This window comes from Mauremys reevesii, linkage group 10 (assembly GCF_016161935.1).
Source record: "Mauremys reevesii isolate NIE-2019 linkage group 10, ASM1616193v1, whole genome shotgun sequence".
NCBI classification, from domain to species: domain Eukaryota; kingdom Metazoa; phylum Chordata; order Testudines; family Geoemydidae; genus Mauremys; species Mauremys reevesii.
Window position 1 is genome coordinate 53,828,851 of NC_052632.1, and position 14,171 is coordinate 53,843,021.

Genomic DNA, 14,171 nt, shown 5'->3' on the forward strand with positions numbered 1-14,171 from the left:
AAACAGCCTTTGAACCTTTTATTAAAAATACAGATGGAAAACCAGTAAAAGGGTCTGAAATGTAAAGTATGAAGAAAGGCCTTAATTTCAGCAACATCCTTAGCTGGCGAGTGTCTTTCAAAGAGAGAATCCCTTGTCTGGCGGTCTTTTCGTTGGTATTTTTCGGGAAAGGGAGTTCGCTGAGCCCACTGGAGTTGTCGTTGCTGTTAAAGTCCAGTTCTGTTTCCTAGAAGACAAAACAAGACACGCACTGGGGAGAGAGAAGAACAGCAGAGAGAAGATGCAGCTTTGGGCACTGCTATTGGCTTTCACGTGCAGCCTTAGTGCGGGAAAACACGGGCCATGCCCACAGCCTGATCAGTCACCCTGAGGGCTGGCAAATGGCTACCAGTGGCAAACTGTTTAGGGCATTGCTGTCAGCTTACAGCAGGGTTGCAAAACAGGCCGTCCCCCAGGAGATGGCTGCCATGATGGTGAAGTTTGCTCCTTCCCCTCCTGTCTTCCAGTGTCACCACAGCCAGCTTTCCCTCCCAAAACCTCTTGGTAAGAAGGCACGGCCGGCGGAACAGCCCATCCCCTCAGGGTTATGTTCACTCATTAGGCCTAATTACTGACACACCGATTTTGCTCCATTGATTTCTGGCCTCGCATGTCTCATTTCCCAGGCATGATCATAATACAGCTCTTGAATTATCATGAGGCCTTTTGGTTTAGACTAATTCAGCCCATCTCCCTTTTGCCCGTCACCATTTGAATACATGGGTAGGCCCAATTATCACAGCAGAGCTACAGACACAGGGCTCCATTCATCTCTCCCTACACCAGGGCAGCTCCATTGATGTGACTGCGCTCACTCCAGAGTGGCAGGGAGCATCCTGCAGCCTTTCCAGACTTTCTAGACACTCCCAGTTTAACCAGATGAATCCCTGGGCATGGGGGCCGTGGTGGAAGTGCCAGGCTAGGCCCAGAGTCAGATCTCGGCTCCCCGGCTGCGAGCGACTCTCACCCTTTGCCATCACATTCCCACTGCCCGAGACACTGGCTCTGAAACATTCCAGATAAGAGCAAGGAACTCATACATCAGTTCTCTGCACAAGAATCATTTCACTCCCAAATGCACCAAGGCTAATTAGCCGCTGAAATATTTTGCTAGCCTGTCCAGCTTGCGCCCACACAAGCTGGTGTGATCGGAAACCCAGGACTAATGGTTTAGTAAGTGATTTACTGGGAAAGCTCAGCCCCCGGTGTAATTGATTTATTGGTGAGAGTGGCTATTGTAAATCACAGATAAAAGCCTCATAATTTTATTTAGTAAACACCCAGCTGGAGAACACAGCAGCTTTGTTATCTGGCCTCAGCCTAGTCTTGTGTTGCAAATCCTCTGCTGGGGAACACCACCGCCCTCTGCTGGCAGGGCACAGCACAGCTCCAGAGTGGGCTGAATTCCTGGGGGACTCGGCCTCCTCCAGCAGCATGCTCCCTCGCTACAGCCCAGCCTAGGGATGCACAGGCCTTAATGAGCTGCCTTGACTGGGGAGCACAGCGGGCAGCCAGCCCCACAATTTAGCACAGCCCCCTCCCCCTCGCCTCTTCTAAGAAGCAGCATGGCAGACAACCCGGACTCAGGAGGCCCCCGTGCCATGGCTGGGCCAATATCCCCGTTGTGCAGATGGCAGCTGAGGCCCAGAGCGATGCAGGCACTTGCCCAGGTCACTCACGGAGCTTGTGCAGAGAGCCAGGAGCTGACCCCAGGTGCCCTGTCCCTTCCTCCACTGGTAGGGGATGTTCCCAGCACGGGGCAGCCTCCAGCGAGCAGCTTGACAAGCCGGGTGGGACCAGGTGCTGGCCAGCATAGCTCCTTTGGTGACAGTGGGGCCTGGCTGAAAGGTTCTGCAGTCCCATGGCCAGCCTGCGCCCTGTGATCCCAGGGGCACAGCCCTCACCAGGCCGGGGGAGGACAGGGCTGTAGGATGGCCTGGGAGCACACACGGTCTCTGCTTTCTGCAAGGCAAACTCCCCGCAGCCGCTACCCACAGGAACTGCTGCCTGCAGGGGTGGCACTAGCCTGGTGAAGCCAGCCAAAGCCAGCAGCCAGACAGACACACAGAGCTGGAGAGTCTAGGGAGCAGGGGCTGAGGCTGCAGGCACCAGCCTTATGGAGTGAGGCCTCCTGGGGCTAACTCTGCTTTTCTTCTCTCTTTCTTGCTCGTTGGTGTCATTCGACTTTCCCACCCGCCCTGTGGGTGAGCCAGGCTCTGGGCACCCCGAGAGGTGGGGAGGGCCCACAGTGCCGGATGGGTTTCTGCTCCCAGGCTGAGCCATGGCAGTGCGCTGCACAAGGGCGTCGAGGCTAAACGCCGGTACAGTTGAGGCGGCTCCGTGGAATCCAGCTGCACTCGTGAGACGGAAACGTCTCCTCGGACACAAACACATGGGTACAGTTAACACGCAGGCTGGCCTTGCGGCGTTGAGTGCCAGGATAAACCCTCAGAACCCCAGACAAACCCAGGGCTTGGGAAGTGGCTGTGAGGCTGGCAGGTCGCGGCCCCATTAAATGCTGATTGGGACTGACCTGAGGCCTCTGGCCAGACGAGGGCCATAGCCAGTCTGTGCAGTGCCCTCCCTGCCTGTGCTGAGCCCCCGCAGCCACTGGGGCCTGACTCTGCAGCGACCCCGCTCTTTTGCGCTCCACCCCAGGGCAGGGTGCTATCCTGAGTGGGCAGTGGTTCATACCCCGGAGAGTAGCGGGGGGTCAGCCCCTCAGCGGGGAGCACAGGCCAGGAAGTGCAGCAGCTGAGGGAATCGCTGAGCTGCCTCCAACAGCTGGTGGGTTGTAAACAGCCCGAGAGGCCCACATAGTGGTGTTAGCAATGATTTCATGGGAGCAGGCCCCCTCCCTGCCTAACTTCCCGTCTGTCACTGATGAGCCCAATCATCCCCCACACTGGAGCAGGGAGCGCTCACCCCAGGACCCATGCCCAGGGGAGCAGCCTGCACACAGCTGTGACCTCACACGACAACACACACACAACCCTATTGCAAGGATCCACTCACACTGAGCACGACTCCCTGCAGTAAGGTGGAGTGGCCTCCCTCCAAACTGGAGAGCAAGGGGCCACTACACTCTCCCCTGGTGGGCAGAGCCAAATCTAGCCCACCTCCCTCGCCAGAAGTACCAGGGCAGGACAGGAAGTATAAAAGGAGAGCCCTGGAGCTCAGTTAGGGCTGGACCACTGGAGGGAGCAGACATCTCTTCCAGGGAGCTGAGCTGCCCTCTACAAGATCCCAGACCAGCCCTGAGTGGAGCAGCACCCTGCTTTTTGAGGAGACAAGATCCTGAGGAGGGGCTGAAGTGGCTGCCGCCTGACTGTGAGGTGACGAGACAGAGCCCCCAGCTCAACAGAGCACCAGCAACTAAGTAGGGTAGGATGTAGCCAAGGGGAACCAGACCTTGAGCCAGTTGTGCTGCCGGGAAGTGAGGTAGCGTGTTTCAGTGGTTTCCCTGCTGATCCAGTGGCGGGACCACTTGCCATTGCTAGTGCCCTGGGCTGGAATTTGGGGGAGTAGGATGGGCCCAGGTCCCACTACCCCTTGTTGCCATCCCACACCTGGGGTGACTGCTGACTCATTCTAGGCCAAGAGATGCTGGGACTGCTGTCTGCTCCCGCCCAAAAGCTGTAGGATAAAGGGCCAGGGCTCCCCCATAGACTGTTGGTTACTGTGTGCCTGTAATGAGGTGGAATGGCCTCGCTCCCCACTCCAGAGCAAGGGACCACTATGCTTCCCAGGGGGTTAGGCATGTGCACAGGGTCCCCCAACCTTTGCTGAGGCAGGGGTTGTGTTAGTTCCAAATATGCCCTCACAGAGGGAGGCAGGGACCAGTCCCCGGGACTCAACTCCAGGGCATGCAGTCTGCCCTTAGGGTAGTGGGGTGGATTGCACCTGCCCTCAGAGATGCTGCAGCACCAGGGGCCCAGGCTGGAATGGCCCCACAGAGAGGTGCTCCTATCTGCTCTTCGCTTCCCCTTTATCGCCAGCCCCAAAAAGGCAAGAATCAGGGGTCTGGTTCCTCCAAGAAAGAGTTAACAAAGAACTGAATGGTGGTTTTTGGTCTGGCTGCCTGTTGAGCTGTCCCTGATCACCCTCCTGCCTCCCAGCATGACTGTGCCTGAACTTTGTTGCCAATTCTTGCACATTCATCATGACTAAGGCAATTTTGGCCTCTGCTGCAGGCATGCTTGCAGCTGAGCTTAGGGCCCTATTGTGCTAGGTGCTGTACAAACCAAGGGAGAGACGAACCCACAAGCTAGTGCAAAGCAGAGTTCGTGACATGGGAGCTTGAGCGAGCACTCACCACTCTCATCCCATGCAGGGAGCTATTCCATAGGAACAGCACTGGGCAGGACCCTTAAGCACAGCTTGAACCACAGACCTAACTATGTTAGCTGCAAAAGAAGGTTGTTATCCTGAGGCGGGGGAGAGAGCTCCTTCCTCCGTGTGGTCGACTGGTGCCATGTGCTGGATTGGGGGTGCCCAGCCTGGCATCCTCTTCTCACCTCCCAGAGAGGCTGTCTGGTTCTGGCATTCCCAGTGCAGCATGCGCTGCTGCTGGGGCACCAGGAGCCTGGCTTTAGATTCACATGATCATGTTCCAGTCTTTTGACAAGCTACAAAACCATTGCTGACAAAGCAACCAACCAGCAGGGAAAGGGCCCTTTTCAAAGGATTACATCTCTGCCACATCTGAACAGAAGTTCCCCGGACAAAGAAAAGACAATTCTCTGGCCCCAGAGCTTCTCACTGCTGAATTTCAAAGGCCCTGCTGCTAACAACGGCGGCATTAGTGAGTATCTCAGAAAACACAAAATCACAAGAATCTTTTATAATGGAAAGTTTCTGGCAACCTAATTACAATCCCAGTTGCCCCTCTAATTAAGGGATATTCCCCTCTGCCATGTGTCAATGGCAGCAGTGAGGTTTGAATCTAATTATCAATCTAGAGGACCCTTTCTAAACAAATATAAGGCTTGGCTTGAGGCCCCATCCCCCACTGAGGCAAACTCCCACTCTTAGCTTCAGGGAGCTAAACAATCTCCCTTTCCAGGTACTTCCTGCACAAACAGGAGCCCCCTGGATCATTGTTACATGGCACTGCAAGGAAAATGAGCACATCCAGGAAGTGAGAGGGCTATGCAGCCTCCTTGATCCCAGTCCTCACGCTGCTCTGCTTGCTGGGGGCCCACACTCTCAGGCAGGGCCAGCCCTAGGTTTTTTGCCGCCCTCAAGCAAAAAAAAATTGACTGCCCCCCACCCCAGCCCTGGGCTCTCACCCCTCCAACCTCCTTCTGCCCCAGCCCTGGGCTCTCTTCCCCCCCCCCCACCTGCACCCCCTGCTGCCCCAGCCCTGGGCTCCCCACCACCAGTGCTGACTCCGCCCACTCCCCCCTCACCTCCAGCCGGTCCGGTGCTGGCAGGGTCGGGGTGAGCAGCGAGGCTCCCAGGCCGCACCTCAGCCCAGGGTCCCTCCAGCCAGGGGTCCCGCCTCCAGGATGGGCCAGAACCCGGGAGGGAAGAGCCAGAGGACTGCCCTGGCAGGGGGCTGAAGAGCGAGGGCAGGGTAGTCCCAGAGGGAGTGGAGCCCCGGAGAGTGGGACTCAGGCCCCACATGGCAGTGCCCCACCCTCTATGGCCCCGCTGCTGCTGCTTCTGGCCGTCCTGTCGCAGTCCCTGGGCGGCTCGGGCCACTTTGCCCAGCCCCGACTGTGGCACTGGAGGGCAGCTGCCCTGCAGCACCTGCAGGGGGCTCCATGTGCCCCGTGGGGTGGCCCTCAGTCCGAGTGTCCCCCGCTAGGAGCCTGCCCGGCCCAGCCACAAGTTGCAGCGCTGCTCCCCCCTGGCACAAACCACAATGGCCCCAGGGCTTCCCCTGCGCACGACGTGCTGCTGCTGCCAGGGCCGGTTCTAGGCTTTTGCCACCAGAAGCACAAAAAAAAAAAATGGCCAGAATGCCGCCCTTGAAAATGTGCCACCCCAAGCACGTGCTTGGTTTGCTGATGCCTAGAGACAGCCCTGCGCCCAGGCAGACACCCCCTCCCACCAATCCAAACAGGCTCAGCAGTGCTAGAGTGGGCACCAGAATGGAAGCTTTGTATGCCTCACTATGTCAGCGCAGCCCCTCTAGACCAGTAGCTATATTGAACTGCAGCTGCTTGGTCCAGTCTTACAGAATCTACTCTGCATCCCCAGCCTAGACCCCAGAGTCCACATGGCTGGGGCAGCAACCACCATTCCAGAACAGGGTCCTCATCATCTTCCAGCAGTCCAGCCACAAAACTCTATTCCACACACAGGCCAAAATTTCTGGCTGAGAGATCCCCATACAGCAGAATCCTATTTCTTATAAAATTTTCCCCCTTCTAGTCCTTCTCTTACTGGTGAGCTTGGTTGCATTACCCAACCAGACTCCGCTGACTCTTAGCTTGTGGTGACCTTCTTTCTGCAGGTTGTACCTTTCAGACTTCTTCCCCCCACCAGATATGTTTACACACATCATCTAATACCAGAACACACCAAACTCCGAACACTCAAGCATGAAACTCTGTACAGAAATGCACTGGGGTGAAATGCTACTATGTAAATGAGCCTGCCAGAGATGGCTTTTCCCCTTTCTCCCATAGAGGGCAGCAGAGTGCTCCAACCATCTCAGCCTTGTATCTCTGGGGGTTACGGAGAAAATAACAAAGCAAGAAAGAACCAATGTCAAGTCCCCAGGAGAGAGAGCCCTGCTGGGGTGTCTCCTCCAAGCCAGGCTGCACCTGCCTTCCAATACTATGACCACTGCCCTCTGCAGATAGCAGGCTGCTGGACAGGTACAGCATGCAGAAAACAAGATCCTATAAGGTACATAGCTGAGGAGAGCAGCTATCCTCTGTCGCCCAGTCACAAAGGCTTGCAGCACTGTTCATGGCCTCCATTCTCTGTACCCTTCGCAGGGTGGCCCCCGCCCTGTGGGAGCACTTACTGTTGTCTTCTCCAAACATTCACGCTGGCAACCATCCTGCCGGAATAGCAGCCATCTAGCCCATTTGCCTGCTCAGCAAACATGATTAGTTCCAGCCAGATCCCAGCAGCAGCTGATAAGCCTTCATTATGGTCCCATGACGTCACTGTCGCTTCGCCTCCTTCTTGGGCTTCAAATGCTGTGGGGACTATGCAGCCAACCTCTGCTATTTGTGCCCATGCCCTGTGGGACTGTTCTTGGCACCAGCCGATCCTGAGCATCCTGGAGCTGACCTTTGTGCTTCCACATCTGGAAATGCCTGAGCCCCCAACACTGAGAATTCCCCCCTTCATCAATACCCCCTACCCCTGCCACAGGGACCACGCCCCATCCCAGATGTGGTGCATTTCAAATGTAGGGCCTGTAACAGGCTGCCCCCATCATGTAGGGGGCTCCTCAGATCTGTACTAAGGTGCCCAGACTGGGCCCTGGCACATCTCGGGGTGTACCCATTTCTGTGTCCAAAGGCAAGAGCTGGAGGCCATATTAAAGTTCCCGAGTATGAAAATCAGCATGATCAAGCTCTGCGGAGGGCTCGGGGACCCCCCAGGAAGGATGATGCCAACTGACCAGAAGTGGCTGATTTAGGACATCACAGCCACTCTGCTGCAGTTGAAGAAGCTGCATGGGAACAGGGAGAGGGAGAAGTGATGCTGGTCCTGTGTGCAGAGCCCCTGATCTCCACCAGCCGCCTTTCTCTCCCCCGAGCAGGACCTGAAGGCTCCATCACCACTTGCAGCTGGGGGATGGCTCCCAGCCCAAGGAGCTGTACTCCCGCTAGATCTCACCAGGCTAGTTTGCTAAAAATAGTAGGGGAGCCACAGTACTGCAGGCAGCAGATAGTGGCACGTAGCCAGGGGGTTGCGGTGGGTTTGTACTTTGGATGACAAGTCCCTCTTGCCACTGCCCATGGGCCCGCAGCGACACTGCTATTCTCAGTGCACTAGTGCAGGGAGGTCTAAGCGTCTCCCAGTGAAGTAGTGATAAGGTACTTGCTCCTCGCCTCCCTCCCTGAGCAGCAGCCTCCCGGGCTGCCTGCAGGGAGCTTTCAGACAGCCAGGCCGTGGTTTGCAATGTGCAGAAGGCCCATGCTGATGCCCAGCACCCCTCTCCTCACGACACTCTCAGCCCTTCCTACCCCCATCACCAGAACTTTCCCCCTGAGTGGTTCTCAGGCATGTACTGGCCAGGACCATCCCACTGAGGGGCGCAGCCCATGGCATCCTAGCCGCAGTCTCCAACGCAGGGCTCTCAGGAGGGTGCACATGGAGCACAGGACTGGAGTTGGAGTCATGGTGTGGCACGACTGGGATTGGTGCTGGGCACAGGGGTGCTGCATTGCTGTGGCCGGGTCTAGGCATGGGACCATGGCATGGCTGAGCATGGGGCTGCAGTGCAGCTGCTGGGGCCAGGTCTGGGTACAGGGTCGCAGTGTGATTGGGGCTGGGCACGGGGCCATAGCACACCTGGGGCATTGTGAGCCATGGTTTAGGCCAGATTTTCAGAAGCTGTCAGGTTGGGGGCTAAGAGGGACTGTGGTGGGTGCCCAGGAGACTTTGAAAAGGGCGTGTGGGTGGGCACAGAAGATGCTGTGTGCCCCGGGGAGGCTGGGGACAGGCCATGGTTACGGCATGGCCACTCACCTCACATTCTCAAAGCCCTGCCCAGGCTCCCTGCCAGCTGCCGGGGCTGCCTCAGGCAGAGTTCAGCAAGCGGGCACAAGGGGTAACCCAGAGCCCCCAGCCGCAGCCCAGCTCATGGTGCTTCCAAAGGCAAGCAGCACATCGGGACCCCAGGAGCCTCTCTGCCTGGCTCCCCAGTCAGCCCCACCATCCTGGCTTCTGGCTCCTGCGGCCCTCAATCTATGCGAAAGGGACGGGGAACTCCCTCCAGGCCAGCCCCACACCTGGTGTGGTGGAGGGGCAGGGAGTGGCATTGCCTCACTGTCCCCATCTATAGGTCTGCGGTGGTCTCTTCCTCTGCCCACCCCCCCCAACGCCCAGAGGCACACGTGCAAGGGACCGGGGTGAAGGCACCAGCGGGATCCAGGCACTAGATAAGCTGAGATGAGCTGCCCCACAGGGGGCACCAGGGGCTGGACATGGAGCAGCCTCTCTGGCAGCCCTGTGGCACGGGGAGAGGAGTGTCCCCTGGAGGAGCCTTGCACACCCACCCTGTCCCCTGGGCAGGGGGCTGACAGGCCCTTGGGCCTGCTGGGGCAGGACGGCGGAGGCCGACTCAGGGATAGCAGCCACCAGTCTATGCCTGCTGAGAGCATGGCAGCCGTGGGATGGATCTGAAGGAACACAGGAGCTGGGTATGGGGGGAGCCTGCTCGCCTGAGGACAGAACAGCTGGGGGGAGAAGAGGCCTGGGGAAGAACATCCACTGGATGCCCCCTCGCCTGGTGTGATGGCTCCAGGGCCCTGCTTTCTCAGAGAGCCAATGCCACCCCCACCCCCACTCCACCCAAAAGCCTGCAGCAGACTGAAGTATCACAGCTCACAGGAGACTAGACTATCCCCTGCCACATGCAGAGCTCGGGGGGAACCAAGGTGCCCAGTGCCCAAAGGCGAGAGAGACCCAGATAATCCTGGCCCATGACCTGCACCCACATGCAGCAGAGGAAGGAGGGTGGGAAAAACAAACTAAACCAGTATATGGGGGGAATCCCTCCCTGACCCCCGTGGAGAGCCGAGGGGCTGAAGCTTTGCCTCTGGGCGAGGCGCCGGATGCTGGCTGCACAGGCAGGAGGGATTGCTCATGCCGGAGCTGGATGTGTGGCTGGTGGGGCAGAGTCATTGGGTAGCGATATATACGACTGATGTGCGCCAGTAACTGAGTCTGAGTTGGGATTAAGGCAGGAGCCCGCAGTGGCCTGGGCTCCCCAACCCCCACCTCTCGGCCAGTGGCTATGCTGGGTGTCCCCTGGAGGAGCCTGCTCTGCTGGGGGGGAACCTGTGTGGCCTCAACGCAAATGGATCTGGCCGCTCTGGAAACTCGGGGGCTCATGGTCAATACTGCCAGGCCACCGGCGCCAGGAGAAGATGCACACTTGGGCTTTCAGCTCCCAGCACCCCACCGATCTGGTCAGTGAAAGCCCGGAGTCTCCTCCACATTTCTAGGCCCCCCCCAGTCAAAGGAGTTTGAGGCCGTGGGCTTCATCAAGCCCAAAGTCTGGCTCTGGGGGAGGAGTGGCCGGGCTGGGGGGACATCTTGCAACCTGTTCCTCGTACAGGGTGTTTGATTAGGCGCCTAGTTGGCTGTTCAATAATACTGCACCCTGATGATGCAGTCAGGGAAGATGGAGCATATGTCCCAGCATATGCTTCTGCAGGATGGCCTCTTCTGCCTCCTCTTTCCAATCAAAACACAGCTCCCTGCCAACCTCAGCCTTATCACCCCATCAGGCTGGAAGCCTGAGCCCTGCTCTGGGCCCTGCCTGCTCCATCCCTTTGGGAGGATTCAGAGTCTCTGCTATTCTCACACCTCTTATTGATCTTCCTGCAGGAAAATCAATAGCCCAATATGTTAGCACTCCAGGGGAGCTGCAGGAAATGACAGCAGCCACTCAGCACAGCAGCACGGTGGCCCGCCCCAAGCCATTAGAAGAACATTAGGCCCTCAGGCGAGACCTTTCTGTGTGCTTTGAGCTAATCAAAGCCAGGGGTTAGTTCATGTCCCTGCAGCAGGGAGGAGTGCTGGGAGGGCGCACCATGGAGCCACAAAGAGGCTTGGAGCCAGGGGCGGCTCTAGAAAGTAGGCTGCCCCAAGCAGCGCGGTGCGCTGCGCCGCCTTTCCCCGGTCCCGCGGCGGGTTCCCTCTTCCCGCGGCTCCGGTTGAGCTCCCGCAGGCATGCCTGTGGCAGGTCCACCGGAGCCCGGGACGAGCCTGCGGGAGCTCAACCGGAGCCGCGGGAACAGGGGACCCGCCGCAGACTTGCCTGCGGCAGGTCCGCTTGTCCCGGGCTCCGGTGGACCCGCCGCAGTCATGCCTGCGGCAGGTCCACCGGAGCCAAATGCCGCCCCCCCGGGAAAGGGCCGCCCCACGCGCCTGCTTGGCGCGCTGGGGTCTAGAGCCGCCCCTGCTTGGAGCTCCCCTCTGCCACGTCACAGGCCAGCCAATGCATTGCAACCCTGGCCCTGAGCCAGGGGCGGCTCTACCTTTTTGGCCGCCCCAAGCAGTCATGCGCGGGAGGCGCCCCGGAGCCGCGGGAGCAGCGGACCTCCCGCGGGCATGACTGTAGAGGGACCGCTGGTCCCGCGTGGCTCGGCTGGACCTCCCACGGCTGCGGACGGTTCGCGGGTCTGGCGGCTCCACTTGAGCTGCCGCAGTCATGCCTGCGGGAGGTCCAGTCGTCCCGGGGCTCCGGTGGACCTCCCGCAGGCATGACTGTGGCAGGTCCGCCGGCCCAGCCTGCCGCCCCCCCCCGGCTGCAGGGGACGGGCTGCTCCTCGGCTCGCAGCGGCAGGATGAGCTGGGGCCCCAGCCTTTTGCCGCCCCCTAGATTTTGCCGCCCTAGGCACCAGCTTGTTTTGCTGGTGCCTAGAGCCGCCCCTGCCCTGAGCCATGAGGCAAGGCCATTTGGCTTGATTCTCTTCTGGGAGCTGGAAAATCAAATGCACCAGGTGCATTTATAAACAGGGGTTAGGGCCTCACTGGCTGTGACTCACCCCAGCTCTGATGACTTCAGTGGTGCTACACCAGCAGGGGGTCTGGCCCACAGAAAGTCCTGAGCTCCAGAAACTCCCCCTTTAACTTGGCCCCTCGCTGCCCACCAGTGCCAAAAGCCTTCGAGACAGATCATATTGCCACCCTTGCTTGGCCTTAGAGACACCAGGACCCTCTCCTACCCTTGCATGGCCGCTGGCTCCTGCTGGGCCTGGGGAGCCAGGTGGCCCAAGGGGCAGGAAGGAGCTCATCAGCCAAGAGTTCACGCAGCCATTCTCCAGCCGGATGTGCTCCTTAGCCAGGGACACAAGGGCTCCATTCTGATTAATGGTCAGGTTATTGTGCTTCCGCTTCCTTTTCCTCCCTCACCTGGCATGGTGACTGCAATGGCCTCGAGTGGTCAGAACCTCATCTGATATCTCGTGCAGTTTGGCACCATAGGCTGGGCATTGCTCAGGACTGACTCAGAGGAAGAAGCAACCTCTATTGAGCCCACACCACTCACACCCTTTATAATGATGCTAATGTGGTGATGAGAAACAAAACAAATGTTAGAAGAACCAGGCAATACAGCATTAAAGTGAAACTGTCCATATAACACAGCCTTAACTCTGCCCTTGTGGGGTGACACTGCCCCACAACATAACTCAGCCCTTATGGGGGTGAAACTGCTCCTACAACCTTAACTCTGCCCTTGTGGATGACACAGCCCCATTAACCTTAACTCTGCCCTCATAGGGATGGCAGCACCTTGTCTGATCGCTCTTCGGTGGGTGGTGAAATCTGACTACATGTGGCCTATGTGAGCAGCAGGACAAAGAGGGGCGGAGACCCCCTCCTGCTCTGCTAACTCTCCCATTGTGACTGTTCGGCTGGGACAAAGGGGAACAGCTCCCTTCCCAGCAGCTGACCTGCGCCCACAAGAACCCGCCGGCTTGTCTAGAAAGAGCACCCTCTCCAGCAAAGCAGGAGAAGTTCACTGGATCCAAGGCTAGCTTAGGACTGGAGCTCAGAGCTCTGCTTCACTGGGCACTAACCCTACTGCTTTCCTCCTTGTCCTGCCCCAGGCATTGTTAGGGGCAGGGCCACCTTAAGAGACTCCCAGCCCTGCCCACAGGAATCCATTGATGGGCGGTTCATGTCTGCAGCCCTATGTGCAGAGTTACAGGTGAGCAAAACAAGCTATATGAATTTGCAAGCTGTGAGCACCTGGCACATAATGGGGAGCTGCAGCCTCAGAACCCTCCTTTTGATTTGCATGAAACTTGATTAAAAAAATGACACAGGTACCACCCTAGTGGCAGTGATGGGGGGGTTCACCCTGGCCCTGAGGGGGTTCAGCTGGCTCAGAAGGGGCCAATTAACCTTATAGGCTGCACCTGGGGGAGATCCAGGCTTGACTGATGAGGCTAATTGATGATGTAGCCCAGCTAGATGGGGGCAGGCTGAGCTTGTATAAAGCCAGGCAGTTGCAAATAGAAGAGGGCTGCAGGGAGAGAGGCTGCCGTTACTGGGGGGAGCCTAAGTCCACACCCACCTGCCTGGAAGGAAGGGTTTACCAGAGGCACTGTGGGGAAAGAAAGCATGTAGAAGGCAGAGTGGGAAGAAGTCCAGGGAAAGAGCAATGAGGTTGTGCAGACCTTTGTTGCTGCTCATTGGGTCCCTGGGCTGGAAGCTGGAGTAGCAGGCGGGCCCTGGGTCCCCCTACCAGCCTCTGGGAAGTGGCACAGGACTTCCTGTGAAGTCAGTATCCAGGTAGCTGGTCTGGTGAGATGCTGATACCCTAGAAGAGGGAAAACTATATAATGGCCTGGCCCAAGGACTGAGCTATGAAGAGCGAGCACCCCAAGCCCTGTGATGGAAGGGGGTGCTAGACCAGATGAGAGCTGATCACCCAGCCACCAGGGGGCGCGTCCAGTGGTGAGTGAAACCTGTTGCAGAGGTACCCTTCTAATTTTGAGCCCCATACATTGTTATGTACAGATTCTAGAGGAGAGTGATAAATAGGGCTCTGCCTGGGAACTGGCCTGGTTGCCTATGGGGCAGCTGCTATGATAGACAGAGACTTCATGTCCAGCTTGCTGGGGCAGGGGAACTTGAGGTCACACCTGGATAATCTGTGCAAACCAAGGAACAGGCACCTATGTTTGCAGGAGCAGCTTCCATTTTTGGGTGCCCAGCCTTAAGGTGCTTGAACTGGATTTTCAGAACCATCGAGTGCTTGCTGCTGGCTCAGGCTTGCCAGTCCCCAGCATTCACAGAGCATGACTCATGCCTCCCAGAATTACAGACGGACCTAACACCCAGGACACATCTCCATCTGGGGTTCTTGGATTTGTCCTTTGTGCACATGCAGGCCCTATGGTAATCGGGCTTCTCACCACAGTGGGGTGGGGGCTCAAAACTATCTACAAAGGAAAGCAGGATTGCTCCCCTAATCC